Below are 19,243 nucleotides of genomic sequence, written 5' to 3'. Positions count from 1 at the left end.
ATTGTAATGTGAGCCGCTAATTATTCTCTGGCGAATATTAGACCAGATTTACAACACCTTTAAGGTTCACACAGCAAATAGTTTAACACATCATTTATTTCTTGAGCTGTCTTGAATTTATAGTCAATTTAAAATTGCCTGAAACCTTTCTCGAGCTTTGAATCTTGATTATCTTAAAGTTTAAAAAAAGTTCAGGACAAATCAGGACGGGAATCCGAATTTCAGGACAAAATCAGGACATTTTTATAATCAGGGAGAGCTTCTAAAAAATCAGGATAATCCTGATAAAATTAGGACCTCTGGGCACCCTATTTATGATAGTTCACTTTGGAATTTGAGATTGTGGTGACAAGGTCACAGTTTGCCTTGACCGGATAAAAAAATTGGAACTCTCGCATAACCTTAAACTAGAATATATTTTGTGATTGGAGTTATAGTTTTTACTCGTCTCCTGAGATAAAAAATAAAAACATTCAAGAAGTCAATGTATGTGCTGTGTAATTGGTTGAATGTAATGATTGGTTTTGCCTTCGAATAATAAAAAACCAGTGTAAATGGCAAAGAGATAAACTTGAAGGTACAAGTACAAGATAAAATCAAAGGTACAACCTACAAAGCACATTTAAATTTGCTTCTAGATATAAACATAGATATTAAAAGCATCTTTAAAGATTTTGGCTCTGAAAATCTTTTATAAAAATGCTTACATGGGTTTATCCGAAATCCAAATGAAGCTTTAAACCAATTAATTTGGAATAAGTGCTCATAGTCTCATTTTGTGTCACAAACTGTTTTAGAGACCGAAGTATATTCTGCTTTTATTAAATATAATGGGTAATTACAAAAGCGTTATTGAACTTATGAAAGGTATTTAAGCTGTTAAATTTGAATGCTGGGAAATACTAGAAAATTACTAACCTTATTAGTATTGTACTTTGTGCCATTTGTATGAAGAACATTGTGTGTATTATTCAACATAGCCTCTCTAACCTGAGCTTTTGATAAAAGGTTCATTTTACAAAAAAATTCAGCAGCTAAAGTATTTTTTGGAAGTCACATGAAGTTCCAGCCATTTTTTGTAGAACAATTCTGATAACAGATTCAACATTATTGACTGAAAAATTTTTACTTAAGAGGTTGTAATATACAGAGCGAATTTCCTCATTATATCTATCTCCTTCAAAAACATCAACTACATTTCTTTCAAAATCATCAATTCTTTCCCTTAGCTCTTCTGTAAGATTTTCAAAGTAATTCAAACTCTCCGTTAATATTGAATCATTTGTTTCAACAGTTGATTTGATTTTAAAGAAGACAATCATCAGAGTCTCTTTTTAAAGGCATGTATACAATATAAGTTGGAGTTAAAGAAGACAATCATCAGAGTCTCTTTTTAAAGGCATGTATACAATATAAGTTGCAGTTAAAGAAGACAATCATCAGAGTTTGTTTTTAAAGGCATGTATACAATATAATTTGGAGTTAAAGAAGACAATCATCAGAATTTCTTTTTAAAGGCATGTATACAAAATAAGTTCGAGTTAAAGAAGACAATCATCAGAGTTTTTTTTTAAAGGCATGTATACAATATAAGTTGGAGTTACAGAGCTATGAAAAACATCATTCGCAATTTTTAAGTTTTAATCAGAAGATTAACTTTTAAAAGCAGAAACATCTTTTGGAACAAATTCACTAGTATGGCTAGAAATAGGGATAGTGCAACTAACAGAAGGTAACAAACCAATAACATCAAAAGAAGCACCATCGAGAGAAACATCAGAGCTTAAATAATACTTTGTTAAATCACGCGAGATTGAGTTTTTTTTCTTTTTCTTTTTTAAGTAATCTTTATTTCCAACAAGACTGCAAGGAACCACTTTAAGAGTTGGAAGTTACTGGAAGAGCCAAGATGAAGATTATAGAGCAAGATAATGATTAACAGACAACTTAAAATATTGCAAACTTTATGAATCAGGAAAACAAAATGAATGAAGCGAATTCCGAAGAACTGATGTTCTAGGGAAAAAACTAGATGAATAAGAATTTTTGGAGCACTTAGGAACAATATAATACTATAATATTGCATAAAAATACTAACTTTGCAATGATTTGTATAGTATAATTGTATAGATTTCCATGAGAGGATAGTATGAAAAGGTAATCGATGATGAGATGATTGAAATCCATATGTTTCTTAAATCATTAACAAATACCTGTGAGCTTTTCAGGATGATCATTAATGTTGGTTAGAAACAGTAGAGGGTTGAGGACAGAAGTTAACATTGTTAGCTGAGTGGTAACACCAGTGTGATTTAGCAGCATTTAGTGCCACAGGTCTGTATATTTTGTGGTTGTGATGCTATTGTTGTGATGTTTTGTGTTGATAGACAACTTGGCTTACCTTCTCGCTGATGTCTATTATTAAAAATGATTAAGTTGTTTCGTTACTGAAACTTGCTACTTCTAATCATTCACTAAAAACCAAGATATAAGTTTTAGAATAAAAAACTTTTTTTATGTTGTCAATAGTTCACATAAAGACTCTTAAAGAGTATGTTTCTTATTTTATATTTATTTAGTTTGAACTGTTAATTTATAATTTATTTTAATTTATAATTTTTGAAATGAATTAACAAAATATTTTTAACAGATTATGTATTCGTATTTTTAATAATAATTTTATTACATTTTTAGGTAGAGTTTCTGCTGTTATACCTGCTATTTCTGTTGTAAATACTTAAAATTTCAGGAAGCATTTGCTGTAAGTTATTTTCATTTAAAATAAAATTGTAACTTTATTAAAGAATCTTTTGTCTGTCTATTAAATAGGTAATTTTGAATAATTCCGACAGATTTTAATGCCCTTTCACAGCAATTTACTTATCGGTCTGTAAATTAAGTAATAGTTTTAAAAAGATGTATTATTTGGATTCCATGATACTTTATGCATGTTTGCATGGAGTTTTTATAATATAACCTTAAATTTTATTCTCCAAGACTAGGCAAATAAGTAAAAACACTTCTATAGAATGACAAATTCCTACTGGTTGGACTTTTTTAACGCAACGTATTCAATAATACACGAATCTACGTAATACAAAAGACTATACTTAGACAGTTGTAGACAGATGTACAATAGAAGGGAATATGTGTACCTACTTTTTCTACATAAGCTTTTACTTTTTACTGGACATCTGTCCAATTTTAATAATCTGATACTAACACTTAATCTTACTAGTTAAATCTTCCTTACTTCTCTCAGGCTATTACGACTCAAAGTGTTCCAACCATTACACGAACCCTGTTCGTGTACAAAATTATACAAAAAATACGTCTGTAAAATAAACGATTTTGGATAATCCCGACAGGTTTAACAAAAATTATGACATTTAATTTTCGTATAATTTTGTATCACTATAGAAAATTTCAAATCAAATGTAATAACGGTTCAAAAATCATAAATATTCAAAGCCAATTTGCCTAATTGGTTTGTGCAGCTCTTTCACAGTAATTTACTGACCGGTCTGTAAATTAGGCAATAATTTCAAAATGAAGTATTATTTGGTTTCCATGATTCCTTTTTTCTGGATAACCCCGAATTCTGGATAACACCGACAGATTAAATAAAAATTGGGTCACTATTTAAAATTTCAAGTCAAATGTAATATTGGTTCAAAAATATCTAATGTATTTGAAGTTGATATACCCATTTGGTTGATACATTTCTTTTTTTGTAATTTACTGACCTTCTGTAAATTAGGCAATAAATTCAAAATGAAGTATTTTTTAGATTCCGTAATCCTTTATATGTATTTATATATTTATATGTATTATATAACAAATTTAAATGTATTATATAACAAATATGTATTTATATGTATTATATAACAAATATATGTATTATATAACAAATATGTATTTGTTGGGGTAATTATAGCGTAACCCTAAATTTTTTCTCTAAAACATAATTAAATAAGTAAAAATCTTTCAGTCTGTAAAATTAACAATTCTGGATAACTCCAACAGATTAAATAAAAATTGGATCGCTATTTAAAATTTCAATTCAAATGTAGTATCGGTTCAAAAATATCAAATGTATTTAAAGTGGTATGCTTAATTGGTTTGTACAGCCCTGTTTCTGTAATTTATTGACCGGTCTATTATTTATGCCATAATTTCACTAAACGGTCTGTAAATTGTACAATAATTTTCAAATAATGTATTATTTGACTTCCATTATGCATGTTTGCATGGTGCAATTATAACATGACCCATTTTTATCCGAGACTTAGTAAATAATATAAAACCCTTAAGTCTGTAAAATAGATGGTTCTAGACGAGCTCAAGAGATTAAAAAAAATTTTTTTGGTTTTTTATTTCTTTATAGTTGTTGGATCACTATGGAAAATTTCAAGTCAAATGTAATAACGGACCAAAAGTTATTTTAAAATATTAATACGGTTCCAAAAGTTAACAAATCAGTCAAAACCCTCAGTCAGTAAAATATTTGATTCTGGACAATTCCGACAGATTTAAAAACATAAAATTGTAGTATTTTATTTTCTTATTGTTGTTGTTACAATTAACTACAAGTCAAATGTAATTACGGTTCAAAAGTTATTCAAAAGTCAAAATGACCCAAAAACTCTGATTTTCGGTGCAAATTTTCACCGAAAATCTTAGGAAGTGAGAATGTTTGCTACATATTTGAAAGAAAAAGTCCTTAAAGGAAATCGGAAGTTTATCATGTACATAATCCCATACAAATAAACAATTTAAAAAAGTAATATTGTCGTTCAACCTAAGAACTTTGGATAATTTATACAGCAGAGAAACATTGTCAAATAGGAAATTTTAAAAGTGAACATTTTTAAGGGTTTTGTTTTGAAGTGAAACTAGTTGGTTAAAAGGACTTTTTTTTTTACCCCAGATCTGACATGCTTTTTACCCCAGATCTGACATGCAAACCTAAGGTGCGATCCAAATATGGCATGATAAATACTCATAAGTGTTTCAAAATTTACGAAATGTCTGATCTTGGCTAATATTCCAACTGATCAATTTAGCTTAGTCTGTAAGTTTGATGGTACTTAAAAGAAAGACTCTCATCCAGCCAAACTTCAAGGTACTTCACAGTTTTTGACGAAGTTAAATATTTTTTCATAAATGTTAAAAGTGCATTGTTCTTTGTTTTTTTGGTTTTTGGTTTTAAAGACAACTACTTTAGTTTTTGTAGCGTTTAGTGAAATTTTATTTGCTCTAAGCCAATTAATAAAAGAAAATATGGCCTCATTAGTTTTTAACTGCATTTTTTCAAGCAAACCTTTAACAATTAACAGGTTAGTGTCATCGGCAAAATGGTATGTTAAATTATTATTAATGCAGGTGTTTAGTTCGTTGATGTATACAAGAAAAAACAGAGGCCCCAATATTGACCCTTGAGGAACTCCCAAAATTATAGTTTTGGTTAATGAAGATGTCTCTTTAATTGTAACGTATTGAAGTCTGTTATTTAAGTAGGATTTAAACCATTTAAGTGGAATTCCACGTACACCATAGTATTGTAATTTGGCAAGAAGAACATCGTGATTTACTGTGTCGAATGCTTTTTGCAGGTCGAGGAAAACACCACAAACAAACTTATTTTTATCAAGAGCATTTCTTGTTTCTGTAAAATCAATTTGTGGATGTGTAGTAGAATGGTTATGTCTAAATTCGTATTGTAATTTATGAAAGCAATTAAAGGTATCAAAAGGTATCCTCAGCTTTTGATTTCTCTCTAAATAATTCTAAAAAAATGGTCAGATTGTCAAAGAAAAATATACTGATTTAAAAGTAAAAATTCAGATTCGTTGAAAAGAGAAACTACATTTACTGATGATGCAATTCCATCAACATCTTCAAGTCAATCAATTCCCATTAACATCTTCTGGACAACCAAGATTATCATATACCAAAAAATCGGATCAGGACAAGAAATTGAAAGCATCAGAGTTATGCTAGGATAATTTGCACAAAACATCTCATATATTACAAGCAGCAGGTATGGCTGCATGTCAGCAAAAGAATCGTGATTTAGCATTAGTTCTAAAAGAATTGAACACAAGTCCATCTCGGCCAACTAAAATTAAAAAAACTGTATTTTCACCAAAAAAAGAAACAGTACGTTATACAGCCAAAAAAGCATTAGAATTAATTTTGGATTCTAATTTAAATAAACAACAGTATCAAAACATTAGACAAGGAGCTGTTATCAAAAATTGTAAAAAACATCCAGATTACAAATTGTAAATTAGCATGTAGACCAAATGGTATATCAATTTCCGATATCATTGAACAAGTACTATTAAAGAATTTCTTATAGCATACAGTGAAACGTGTTGTACAATTACAACAAGAAGTGATTTTTCAGTACATGGAATCCATTAATACTGACAAAATTATAGCCGAGATGATATTTAGTTATGGTTTTGATGGCAGTTCCAGTTATTCTGCCTATAAACAAAACTTTGATAGAGCTAGATGTCATTCTGATTCAAATTTATTTGTGGCAACTGTCGTACCACTCCGCTTGAACTCAGAAGATTATAAATCTTATGAACAATCGCATTCCTCAATCTGTGCGGTTTTCTAGACCGTTAAAAGTCGAATTCATTAAGGAATCCACGAACACATTTTCAAAGAAAAACAAGATATTGACGGGCAAATAAATAAGTTAGAGCCAATAACAATTTATTTCTCTAATAATAAAAAAATTCAAATCAGCTTCATATATTTATGAAGCCAATTGATGGCAAAATTTTGAATATATTAACTGGAACAAAATCAAACCAAGCTTGTCCAATATGTGGAGCTACTCGCAATTATTTTGTTAAAGTGCAGGAATTCAAAATCCCAGAATTATTTAAGCCTAAACCTAATACTTTACAGTATGGCATTAGTCCACTGCAAGCTTGGATACGATTTTTTGAATTCATCGTCCACATATACAAATATGATTTGTGTAAATGGCAAATTCGTGGTACTAGTAACAAGAAAATTCTTTTATGTAGAAAAAAAAAACACAACAATGGTTATTTAAAAATTTACACCCTCACTAGGATAAACCAAAAGTAGGAGGTTTTGGAAGTACCAACGATGGTAATAGTGTGTGCCAAGCATTTGAAAATGTTAAAAAATTTTCCGAAATAACTAACGTGGATGAAGAATTGATAAAAAAATTTAAAACTATTCTTATATCCATTTCTTCCCAGTTTCAAACTAATTTAGATAAATTTGAAAAATATTGTTTTGATACGGCAAAACATTATGTCTAAATATCCTTGGTATCCGATGCCTGCAACTGTACATAAAGTTTTAATACATGGCAGACAAACTCTAGAAAATACAGTACTACCAATAGGTTATTTTGGTGAAGAAGGGTCTGAAGCCAGACATAAAGTTTTTAAACATGATAGACAATTTCATCCTCGTAAAACCAGTAAAGAAAAAAATCTAGAAGATATTTTTCATAGAGTCTTAGATAACTTAGATCCTATCATATCCAGTATTAACTTACATAGAAGAAATCAGAATCATCTTATGTTACTTCTTCCATCTGAGGTATTAAGTTTACTAACAGAAATGGCATCTAATACCTTGCAACATCAACATATATATATAAATATATATAAATATAAATATATATATATATATATATATAAATAGAGAGAGAGAGAGAGAGAGAGACAGAGAGAGAAAGAGAGAGAGAGAGAGAGAGAGAGAGAGAGAGAGAGAGAGAGAGAGAGAGCAATTTTAATAAGGAACCTTATTAGTCGAGCAATTTTAATTATTAGCCAGGTCGAAGTCATTAATGACTACAATATTTCAAAAATAATTATTTCCTAATTTATTACTTACAATGACTAACGTATTATGGGTAATTGAACACATATTATGCGTAATGAGCTTGAACCCATGAGGAGAACCCTGAAAAAAAGTGATCAATTAGGATAAGTAGTTAAACAAAAACAATATGGGTGCAATAGCCACTGGATGCAAAAGTATCTTTACTTTTTCGTCACACACACGACCTATAATAACAGGCCTTGACATCGCGCAAAATGCCGTAAAAACTGAAGGCCGATTAAACTTTCACTTTTACTTATATTGATATATTTTTATATCAGGTAGGGTGTAATGGCAGTCTATGTTTTCTAATAATAATCTCTAGTAAAGACGGAAATATAAAAAGAAAACCAAAAAATTGTTAAAAGATAATCATATTTTTCGTATTTCAAATTTCATTAAAAATATTTATGTAATATTAAATAGTATCAATAACAAGCAGAACCATAACAAAGCATATATCTATATATTAAAAAGATAACTGTATTTTTAATTTTTTTTGCTAAAAATATCTCAACAGGGTAAATATTTACAAATCCAAACATATTGAGAGACATATAGGCTAATGAGAAAATAAAAAACATAACAAGTAAATATAATAATAAATTACAAAACTAATTTTCACATAAATTATGATAGCTTTAGTATTTTGGGAGTGGTAATTAGTGAGTAATTCTTTAGTAGAATATTAGAATATACTCTGCATTGTTTTTATGTGATTTTAAATTTATATTTAGCAGCAATGAACTGAAACTGAGTAACACAAAATGTTCTGCATAAAGGGTCAGTAGCACCTTGAAAAAAAAGCAAAATATTGACCATTAGACAAGAGTATCAGAAGGAATTTCAGGTCCGCCTCAGTTTAGGCTATACAGATAACTTCCATATTTATAATAATAATTGGTAGAATCATCATAAATTTTTATTTCGCTTTTTTGCACATAGCCAGCTATGTAAACTATATCCACTAATGTAGATTTATTAACTGAGCTTTCAAGATCATGTATATTATCCAGAAGTTCTTTTTCATCAGTAGAAATATCTCTTAAACATATGTCACAAGTATGACCATCGATACCATCAACAGGAATGTCAAATTGTAATATCAATTTAGTATGTTCAATATTAAATTTTTCAATTACAGATTTAGCGTTTCTAAAGTAAGTACCTCCAGATCCCTGTCGAAGCTTAGAAAAAGCTTTTTCAAGTGGATCTGTTGAAAACCAACCTAATAAGACATACTTTGCTCCATTACTCAACAAAGTTTCTACGAGATCAATAAAGCCATAACATGAATGCGCTATTACATTGCTGGTATCTAGCGTAAGCTGTTTTACACGCTTACCTGTAGGTTTCATAAAATTTGACAGTTCAGCAATATCTTGTAGCAGTTGTAACTGTTGATCACCAACTCCGCATAATTCATTTCTAAACCGAATGCCAGCACCAGGTGCTTTGGCATTAACAACAAAAAAAATTTATTTTTTCAATAAATACAGCAATACCTTCAAATGCTTTATTTTCAATCTCTGGATGCGTTCTTAATGCAGCTACTGTTTCTTCGCAAAAAATAGACAAACAAAACTTTACAAAATGTCTCTCTATTGGTTTTGGATAAACCGATTTAGCTGTAAGTTTAGAGAGTTTAAAAAGACTATTGCACTCAGTTTTATATAAAGTTTCTAAACCACTCTACTTAGCCAAAGCCAGTTCTTTATTGTTCAAAAATTGAAGTTCGTCAGTCTTTTCTGTCAACCAATTGTTTCGTATAGATTTTAAGAGATGCACATAATCATACAATAAATATATATATATCAAAAAAAAATTATTTTTTCAATAAATACAGCAATACCTTCAAATGCTTTATTTTCAATCTCTGGATGCGTTCTTAATGCAGCTACTGTTTCTTCGCAAAAAACAAACAAACAAAACTTTACAAAATGTCTCTCTATTGGTTTTGGATAAACCGATTTAGCTGTAAGTTTAGAGAGTTTAAAAAGACTATTGCACTCAGTTTTATATAAAGTTTCTAAACCACTCTACTTAGCCAAAGCCAGTTCTTTATTGTTCAAAAATTGAAGTTCGTCAGTCTTTTCTGTCAACCAATTGTTTCGTATAGATTTTAAGAGATGCACATAATCATACAATAAATATATATATATCAAAAAAAAATTATTTTTTCAATAAATACAGCAATACCTTCAAATGCTTTATTTTCAATCTCTGGATGCGTTCTTAATGCAGCTACTGTTTCTTCGCAAAAAACAAACAAACAAAACTTTACAAAATGTCTCTCTATTGGTTTTGGATAAACCGATTTAGCTGTAAGTTTAGAGAGTTTAAAAAGACTATTGCACTCAGTTTTATATAAAGTTTCTAAACCACTCTACTTAGCCAAAGCCAGTTCTTTATTGTTCAAAAATTGAAGTTCGTCAGTCTTTTCTGTCAACCAATTGTTTCGTATAGATTTTAAGAGATGCACATAATCATACAATAAATATATACCTGATGTTGTTAACCATGGTTTACTATCAACTGTTTTAAACATTCCAAAAAATCTTTGATTTACAGGGTTACCATCAGTAATTATTATCAGTGTCTTACTATTTTCAATATTATTTATCGTATCAACAATTTGTTGACATTGAGCAAACTGAAATTCAGAGGAAAGATTTGCAACAGGTTGAGCTCTACATATAAATTCTGGACCTCCAAAAAGACATTAAATCATAAATGATAAAATTGTTTTGGCTAACTTTTCAGGGTAGTTTACTGCTTGACCAAACATAGCACCTCTTTGGTAAAGTAATGAAGCTTTGACATAGACCTCATCAATTAGTAGTATGGAAGTTCTTTTCAATGGATTTAAATTCATAAAAACACTATTTATGAAACTTAGGTCCTCCATTGAGCTTATTTTTGAAGTCAATCGTGTTAAAGTACTTATACTTGGGAACTTGTAGTCAATACACAAACAATCATATTCAATCATATTTGCTATGCAAGTTCGTCGCATAGCAAAATATTCATATGCTCTACATATAATATCTGAAGTATATAAAACTTCACCAAATTTAACTTTTCTCATAGCATTAAGGTGTTCGAATAGAATATTTGACTAAAGCGAACTTTCTTTATTTTTTAAAAATCTAACTGCTTCAAATAAAGCTGATTTTGTTTTTATTAACTTTAATTTGTTTACAGCTAAAGATGAAATATTTCAAGTTGTGCCATTATGGTTAGCTACAAATGAATAATCATTGAAAATTACTAAAATAAATAATGGAACACCAAGTTTGTACATTTTTGATTGTATGTGTAAACTTTTTTTATTAAGCTGGAAAACAATAACATCGTTATTATCACTTAACAAAGATTGAATATCATTAAATATAAGTTCATCCTCTTTTAGAAAATCATTTAACTCATCTGGTAAAATGCTTCGAAAACCGCTTGAAGTTACAGTTTTTCTAACTTTACTTGCTGGTGTGGCTAAACAACTAGACAGAATATTTTTAAAAACAGATGGTAGGTTTAAAGGTCGTTGCTTCCCATATTTGCTTTTAAAAGGTGCTTCATTTGGCCAATGAAGTTGACATACTGCTGTATGTTGACATGACAATGAAGTTGACATACTGTCTGTAACAATAACACCAGTTCTTGGAATAGCTTCACTACATCTTTTTCTCTCCTCTAGATTCTTCGGGAATTTATAAATTGATATTTTTGTTGTAGTTGAGTATTGATATTTTTGTTGTAGTTGTAATTAATACTGTAGTTGTATAAATTGATATTTTTGTTGTAGTTGAGATAGTTCGACTTGCAAAGAGTTACACAGCATTTTAAAGGCATTTTACTTATTAAAAAAATTTATCGTTAGTTTGACAATATTATTACCTTACAATGTAACACCTTGAACCTTACAACGTTATCATCTTGAAGTTGCACTATCTAATTTATAAACCAATCAAATTTTAAGGATTTATTAAAAAAGCGTGAACACAAACTTTCGTCTAATGTTAAAAAATGAAAATGTAAGCGTTAGGAACTGGCCTTCAGTTTAACAACTTTGTTGCGCGATTTCAAGGCCTGTTATTATAGGCCGTGGTCACACAAATTATAATATTCTGAAACTAATAAACAAACATCTAAATTTCTATAAGTAAATTTATTCTTTGATCATTGCCTTCATATCCTATATTATTTTCATATCATAATCTATTATGGTATTATTTATATAACATATCAAAACAATATTATTAAATTTGTGATGTTCAAATATCATATGAACATTCTCTAACATGTTTATATGATATTTGAATATAGTTCTTGAGTATATCATCTGCAAACAATTGACTGATGCAAGTTCAAATGTTGTCAAAAACCAAGCATGCATGCATGAGACACTGCAGTGTCCCACAAAGAAATGCTGGTTTGAGTCAAATTTTTTTTATTAAAAAAAAGTATTAAAATAGGGGTGAGATAAGGAGGTTTCTGTAACTTTTTTTAGGTTCCAAAACTTTTAACTTTATATATAATAAGGTTCATAAAACTTAATGGACTTACGAAGTACATTGAGGAACAAAAACAGAATATTTACAGAAACTTTTCAATTTTTAATCTGGAGTACCACAGTGTAATTGGGAATAAAGTCTCTGGGTCCAGTATTCAAAGTAATATGATCTAAAGTAACATATAAATTAAATAAAATGCTTTAAAATGCATGCAGTTATACATATAACTCCTGATAGTTAATATATGTATAACTAGTTATACATGAAATATTATATAAACTTATTTTTCAAGGTTATGCTTGAACAAATTAGTACCAATTAATTCAAGTTCAAGATTTAGTTCAAGTTCTTATTTGTTCATTGTTTTTTCACTATTTTATATTTATTTGATCAAATTTGTTAACTAGTACTAATTCTTACTACAGTAAGAATATTTATCATTGTTGAACGTGATTTTATTAGTAACTTAATTTTACTTTCAACATATTTTGACAACACCCTTTACATTTTAAATGATGACAGCTTTACTTTTCTATTGATGTTAAATTAATTACGTTTCAATAACTCAGATTGAATTTTAACTGAATTATTGTAAGCTTTGTAAGGGTTTGTTGTATATCAAATGGTGTTGTAAATAAAGTAAAAATAATATATATATATATATATATATATATATATATATATATATATATATATATATATATATATATAAATATATATATATATATATATATATATATATATATATATATATATATATATATATATATATATATATATATATATATATATATATATAGTATTGAGGCTATGGGATCATCCATTAATGATGCCAGTAGATAGAGGGGCAGTGCGAGTTTAACAATAATTGACAATGGGGAGGGGATGTTGAGACCAAAATAATGTCAATTAAAAAATTGAATTCAAAAAAAAAGTAAAATATTTTATTTAAAAAAAAAGTAAAACAATTTATGCTAGCTATGAGCAGGTTTTAGAGGTATTTACACCAACAATGCGGTCTAAAAACTTCTTGCTTTGTTGCTTAAAACTGTAGAGGATCATAGGAAAAACAATTTAAATTCAGAAATTAGCTTGCTTATCTGAAAGAACAATTTATGTTTTTTTTTTACTTTTAGTACTGTTGAGAATAAATGTATAATTGAACCAGAAAAAAATTGATGGTGTATGCATTTTTTATATTATATTAACAATTCAGATATACCACCATAATATGATAACAAAAACTGACATCATTTTCAATGGGAGATGGCAAAAAATTGACTGAGTTTGATAAAGGGTGAAGGTGTTCAATAAACGGGTCATCATCTGACATCATTATGCATAGATGACCCTATGATTTAGGTAAAATAAGTAATCAATTTGCCATATTTCTCTTTAGAAAGTGTAAGAAAAAAGCATTGTTATGCTGAGAACCTGCCTAATGAGCAAGCTTTGACCACCTATTTTATAAATTTGAGAGACAGAAGTGGTATTGCGAATCGCAAAAGAACTAGTAACAATGCTCTAAATTGATTTTAACTTTGTAGACTAACATTAATATAGTATTTAGAAATAATAAATGAAGTTTACATGATTTTTATAATTTGTATTTATTTCCATTAATTATCAGTTGTCAGTCTCTATTTTATAAAATGAATTAAAAAACTATTTATTTATATTATAATAATAATACATAAATACTAGTTTCCTAATGCTATTATCATCACAATGTTAATGGTATTCATTTTAAAGTGAAATTTTGTATCAATTTTATTGTTTTAATGTTATATTTATATATATATATATATATATATATATATATATATATATATATAATATATATATACATATATATATATATATATATATATATATATATATATATATATATATATATATATATTATTTTTACTTTATTTACAACACCATTTGATATACAACAAATCCTTACAAAGCTTACAATAATTCAGTTAAAATTCAATCTGAGTTATTGAAACGTAATAAATTTAACATCAATAGAAAAGTAAAGCTGTCATCATTTAAAATGTAAAGGGTGTTGTCAAAATATGTTGAAAGTAAAATTAAGTTACTAATAAAATCACGTTCAACAATGATAAATATTCTTACTGTAGTAAGAATTAGTACTAGTTAACAAATTTGATCAAATAAATATAAAATAGTGAAAAAACAATGAACAAATAAGAACTTGAACTAAATCTTGAACTTGAATTAATTGGTACTAATTTGTTTAAGCATAACCTTAAAAAATAAGTTTATATAATAAATTTTATGTATAACTAGTTATACATATATTAACTATCAGGAGTTATATGTATAACTGCATGCATTTTAAAGCATTTTATTTAATTTATATGTTACTTTAGATCATATTACTTTGAATACTGGACCCAGAGACTTTATTCCCAATTACACTGTGGTACTCCAGATTAAAAATTGAAAAGTTTCTGTAAATATCCTGTTTTTGTTCCTCAATGTAGTTTGTAAGTCCCTTAAGTCTTAAGGACCTTATTATATCTAAAGTTAAAAGTTTTGGAGCATAAAAAAAGTTACAGAAACCCATCTCCATCCTATTTTTTTCTTTTTTCAATAAAGAAAATTGGGAATTCTTTGACCTGCATTTCTTTGTGGGACACTGCAGTGTCCCATGCATGCAAGATTGGTTTTTGACAACATTTCAACTTGCATCAGTTAATGGTTTGCAAATAATTTACTCAAGATCTATATTCAAATAACTATTATATTATCCTAATAATACGTCTATTTGCACAAATTTTAATCTCATTTCTATAAAGAAAGATAAACATTATTCGTGGTTCTTACATACTTGCTTGCCATTCTCTATATTAATATAAAATATTTTCACACAATATAAACGTAACGCAATGCAATGTCGATTTAAAAATTTTTTTTTAGTTTTTTTTAAAAAGTTTTTTTTCAGTTTCCAGCTTTCAAATTAATTCCAATGCAAATCCCTCAGGAAACCCACGTGGGATTTCCCATGTGTGTAAATACCAAATGGTTCCCACATGTAACCCATGTGGGATTACCCACATGGGTTTAAGGTGACAAATTTCCATACGGATACCACATGGGAAAATCCGTCCCACGTAAATCCCATCAATCCCACACGGAACCCACGCGAAACCCATGTGGGACGCGGTTTTATTTTTCACTGGGTGAAAGCGAAAACGACTATGACGATGCAACTTCCGACGAGGACTTTCCATAAACTATTTAAGTTTAATTACATTGGATAATGAAATATAGTCAAATTTAACTGGTTTTTGAATATGAATTCATCTAATGATATTTTTTACAATAGATATTAGATGAATTATATCTATATATTAAATATATTTATATATATATATATATATATATATATATATATATATATATATATATATATATATATATATATAAACAATATATATATTTTTATATATATTTATATATTAATTATATAAAATTTAGTTATGAAATATTTAGAACATATTGCCAATTTTGAGAAATAAAAATTATTAGCTATTTTGTCTTTAAATTGAAGTTATTAATTTATGCCAAAAAATCGCGTCTCAGAAACCATTGTGCAACGGACATACTTAAAAACTTTTTAAGTAAGATTTTGATTTATGTCTAAGCATTTAAATTGTGTTAGTTATTTTTAATAATATTTATATAAACATAGTAATTAATTAACATGCAGTTACTTAAAAATCAAGTTAAATTTTTTTAAGTAACTGCATGTTATATAAAGTTTTTAAAATATTGTAAGGCTCATGGTAAATTCTTATTTTTAAAAACTCATTTTTAGTCGATTCTGATGCAAGTTCATATGCCATCTTTAAGAAAAAAAAAAAAGGAAAACATGACGGTAGATTTAATTATAGTTAGCAGAACTTCGTTAATATTTCTTTGTTTTTTTACGTTCTCCGTTTATTAGCTGAATGTTAGAATGTTAGGTTAATATTTCTGTGTTTTTTTAACGTTGTGTCAACGTTACCTCAACGTAAAAATATTACGGTAAAAAGATTACGTTAAGTAACGTAAAACGCGATTTTAACATAAATACAACGTTAGTACAACGTTGTGTGCCTGCTGGGTATTAATAACAGTAAACATACATATTCCAAAACAACCCTATTGCGCCTGCATTATTTAAGAAGCAGCATACTTAACCTTACAGTTATACAAATTTAGTTAGTTTTGATCGCAATATTTTATCTGTTTTTGAGTTTCAATTTTTGAGATTTGCAGGAGGTAAAATATATATATCAATGGAAGTATGTACCTTGAAACAAATATCTTGTTGCTAATGTTATGTAACATAAGACGCAAAAACATCCTGTTTTTGGTTGCAAAAATATTGTAAAACGGAATAATTTCAATTATTCCGTTTAAAAATTTAATAGTCATTCAAATTTTAATTGGTATTCAAATCTCATTTTGTTGCGGAAAACTTAAATTATTATTTGAAATGCAAGTGAATATTTTTTTATATTTACAACTTGATCTAAGACTAAATACAAAGGTAAAGTTTGTAAATTTAATGAAAATATAACTTCATGTTGAACTTATTGTTATAAAAAGGTCACGTTTAGTGACTAAGTCACCATTTAGTGACCAGGTCAACGTTTAGTTACTGTTATAATTCTTTATTATATTGAAAACTATTTTAAATTATTTTCGATTTTTAAAAATGAAATATCCATCTTGTCATTAAATCCTTTTGAGTTCTTAAAAGATTATCTTTAATTGTTGCATTTGTTAAAAGAAATTTTTCATTATTATTAGATGCACCGATGGAACTTTGTTGCAATATCTTTGGTGATTATTTTATCAAGTTCAAAAAGCGTTACAATAGATAACAACGATAGCCCTACTCAATTATGTTATAGAAGCTACTTTTCTTTAGCTCAAGAAAATTGCTCTTCCAATTTAACTACTAACTCTGGCTCCAATGTTGGCTCTGGCTTTACTCAAGGTTTTTCCACATGTGTCACTCCTCCGTGCAGTACAATAATAGTACCTTCTCCGGAGGAATGCCAAACGTATATTTCTCTTTTTAAAGCAATTATAGGAGTTAGTTTTTGCGACGGGTATTTACAGATGTTAAACAGTATAAGCGAATTTATAAACTTTTCAATATGTTGCGAATAAAATAATAAATAATCACTCCGCTACATTTACTTTCACATCATTAAGAACAATTTTTATATTGTAAACGATTAATGTTGAGATTTTTGAATTTTGAAAAAATTGTAGGGGGATAGAGAAAATTAGGCGGTAGAATAATTAAATTTTAAAAGAGAAAGATTGAGAAAGAGGTGGGTTAGAAAGAAGTTAAATCATGTTTATAATTGTTTTTACATTTTAAAATCTTTATTTTATAATAATATTGTAGTTTTATAAAATCATATATTGTGTTATAATAATATACATTGGTAATTACTTTTAATTTTTTTGCATTGTTATTGGTTTTCAATTTTATCTTTGAATGCTTCACTTGAAAATTTTGCAGTAGTTAGAAGCATGATTTTGGGATCAAAAAGTATTTAATTTCATGCGCAATATAAAAACGACGATGAGTAATGTAGCCGGCAGCCAGAAACATCCTTATTAAACGCAATTCGTATTTCAGCGAAAAAATCCATTAGATTTCATAATAGTACTTTATACACATAATGAAAGCCGTAGCTTAATTACAGTAGTTTACTTGTTTCCATCATCATTAAAAGCGCTTTTACACACAGACAAACAATTTGTGTCTGCAATAAGGTTGCTAAGAATCTCTAAAAATTCCTTTAATGATAAAAAATTTTATTATGAAAACGGCTTTATTTCTTTATTTTTATTTATTTATTCATTTATTTAGCCGTTAACAAGCCGTTTTAACAAATTAATTAAGCCGTTAACAAGTTAAAAATATTAACTTACAAGTTTCGTGAATTAAAAATTTAATGGCGGCGAGGACAAAAAGAAGACGCTTTTGTTATATCACCAAGTCCCTTATTTATCTGCACACACACGTATATGAATGAAAATAAAAAGCAAAATTTTGTGAAGAAGTTTGAAAAAAATGCAAAAAATTAAATAATCTAAGAATTTCTCAACTTTAAAAGTTTTTTAAAAGTAAAATTGATAAGATTAAAAATTATGTCAAAGCAGAAATATAATGAAAAGATATAACGAACAGATATAATGAACAGACATAATAAACAAATGCAATGAACAGATATAACGAACAAATATAATGAACAAATAATTTATAATCAAAATTGATAGATTTTTGATGGGTCATCAAAAATGAAAAAGGTCATCAAAAATGAAAAAAAATAATAATAAATATGGTAACAAATTAAAATTGTTTGTAATTAAGAAGCAAGAATATACTAAATTCAAAAAACCATAACAGTCTTTAATTAAAAAAAAAAATTATGAATATATTTTTTCTTTGACAGTTAATCAATAAATATATTCTTGAAATATTTGGTAATACATTTCGAGGTTGTTTACAAATAGTATAAACAACTAGCATTAAGTAAACACTTAATGACAATGATTAAAATAATAATGGTATAATAATAATAATAATAACAATAATAACAATAATAATAGCAATAATAGCAATAACAATAATAATAAATAATTATAATAAAGAATGATAATAATGAAAAATAAAATAAATAATAACAATAAATAAAAAATAATAATTATAAATAATAAAAATTATAACATGTTATTTTAATAATAGTAATAATAATAATATAGTAATTATAATAATTTAAATAAATCGGTATAACTTTCCATACAACAATCGC

General features: G+C 27.5%; 1 long non-coding RNA gene across 1 annotated transcript; it reads left to right on the top strand.

Annotated features, from left to right (window-relative positions):
* Nucleotides 1–16,832: 16,832 nt before the first annotated feature.
* LOC124816743 (uncharacterized) lies at nt 16,833–17,880 on the top strand. The gene is made up of 2 exons (XR_010641400.1): nt 16,833–16,953; nt 17,217–17,880. It is a non-coding gene; the product is annotated as an uncharacterized LOC124816743 (long non-coding RNA).
* The last annotated feature ends 1,363 nt before the right edge of the window (nt 17,881–19,243 follow it).

Source organism: Hydra vulgaris, chromosome 10 (genome assembly GCF_038396675.1).
Source record: "Hydra vulgaris chromosome 10, alternate assembly HydraT2T_AEP".
Lineage (NCBI taxonomy): Eukaryota > Metazoa > Cnidaria > Hydrozoa > Anthoathecata > Hydridae > Hydra > Hydra vulgaris.
This window is presented reverse-complemented; position numbering and strand designations above follow the sequence as displayed.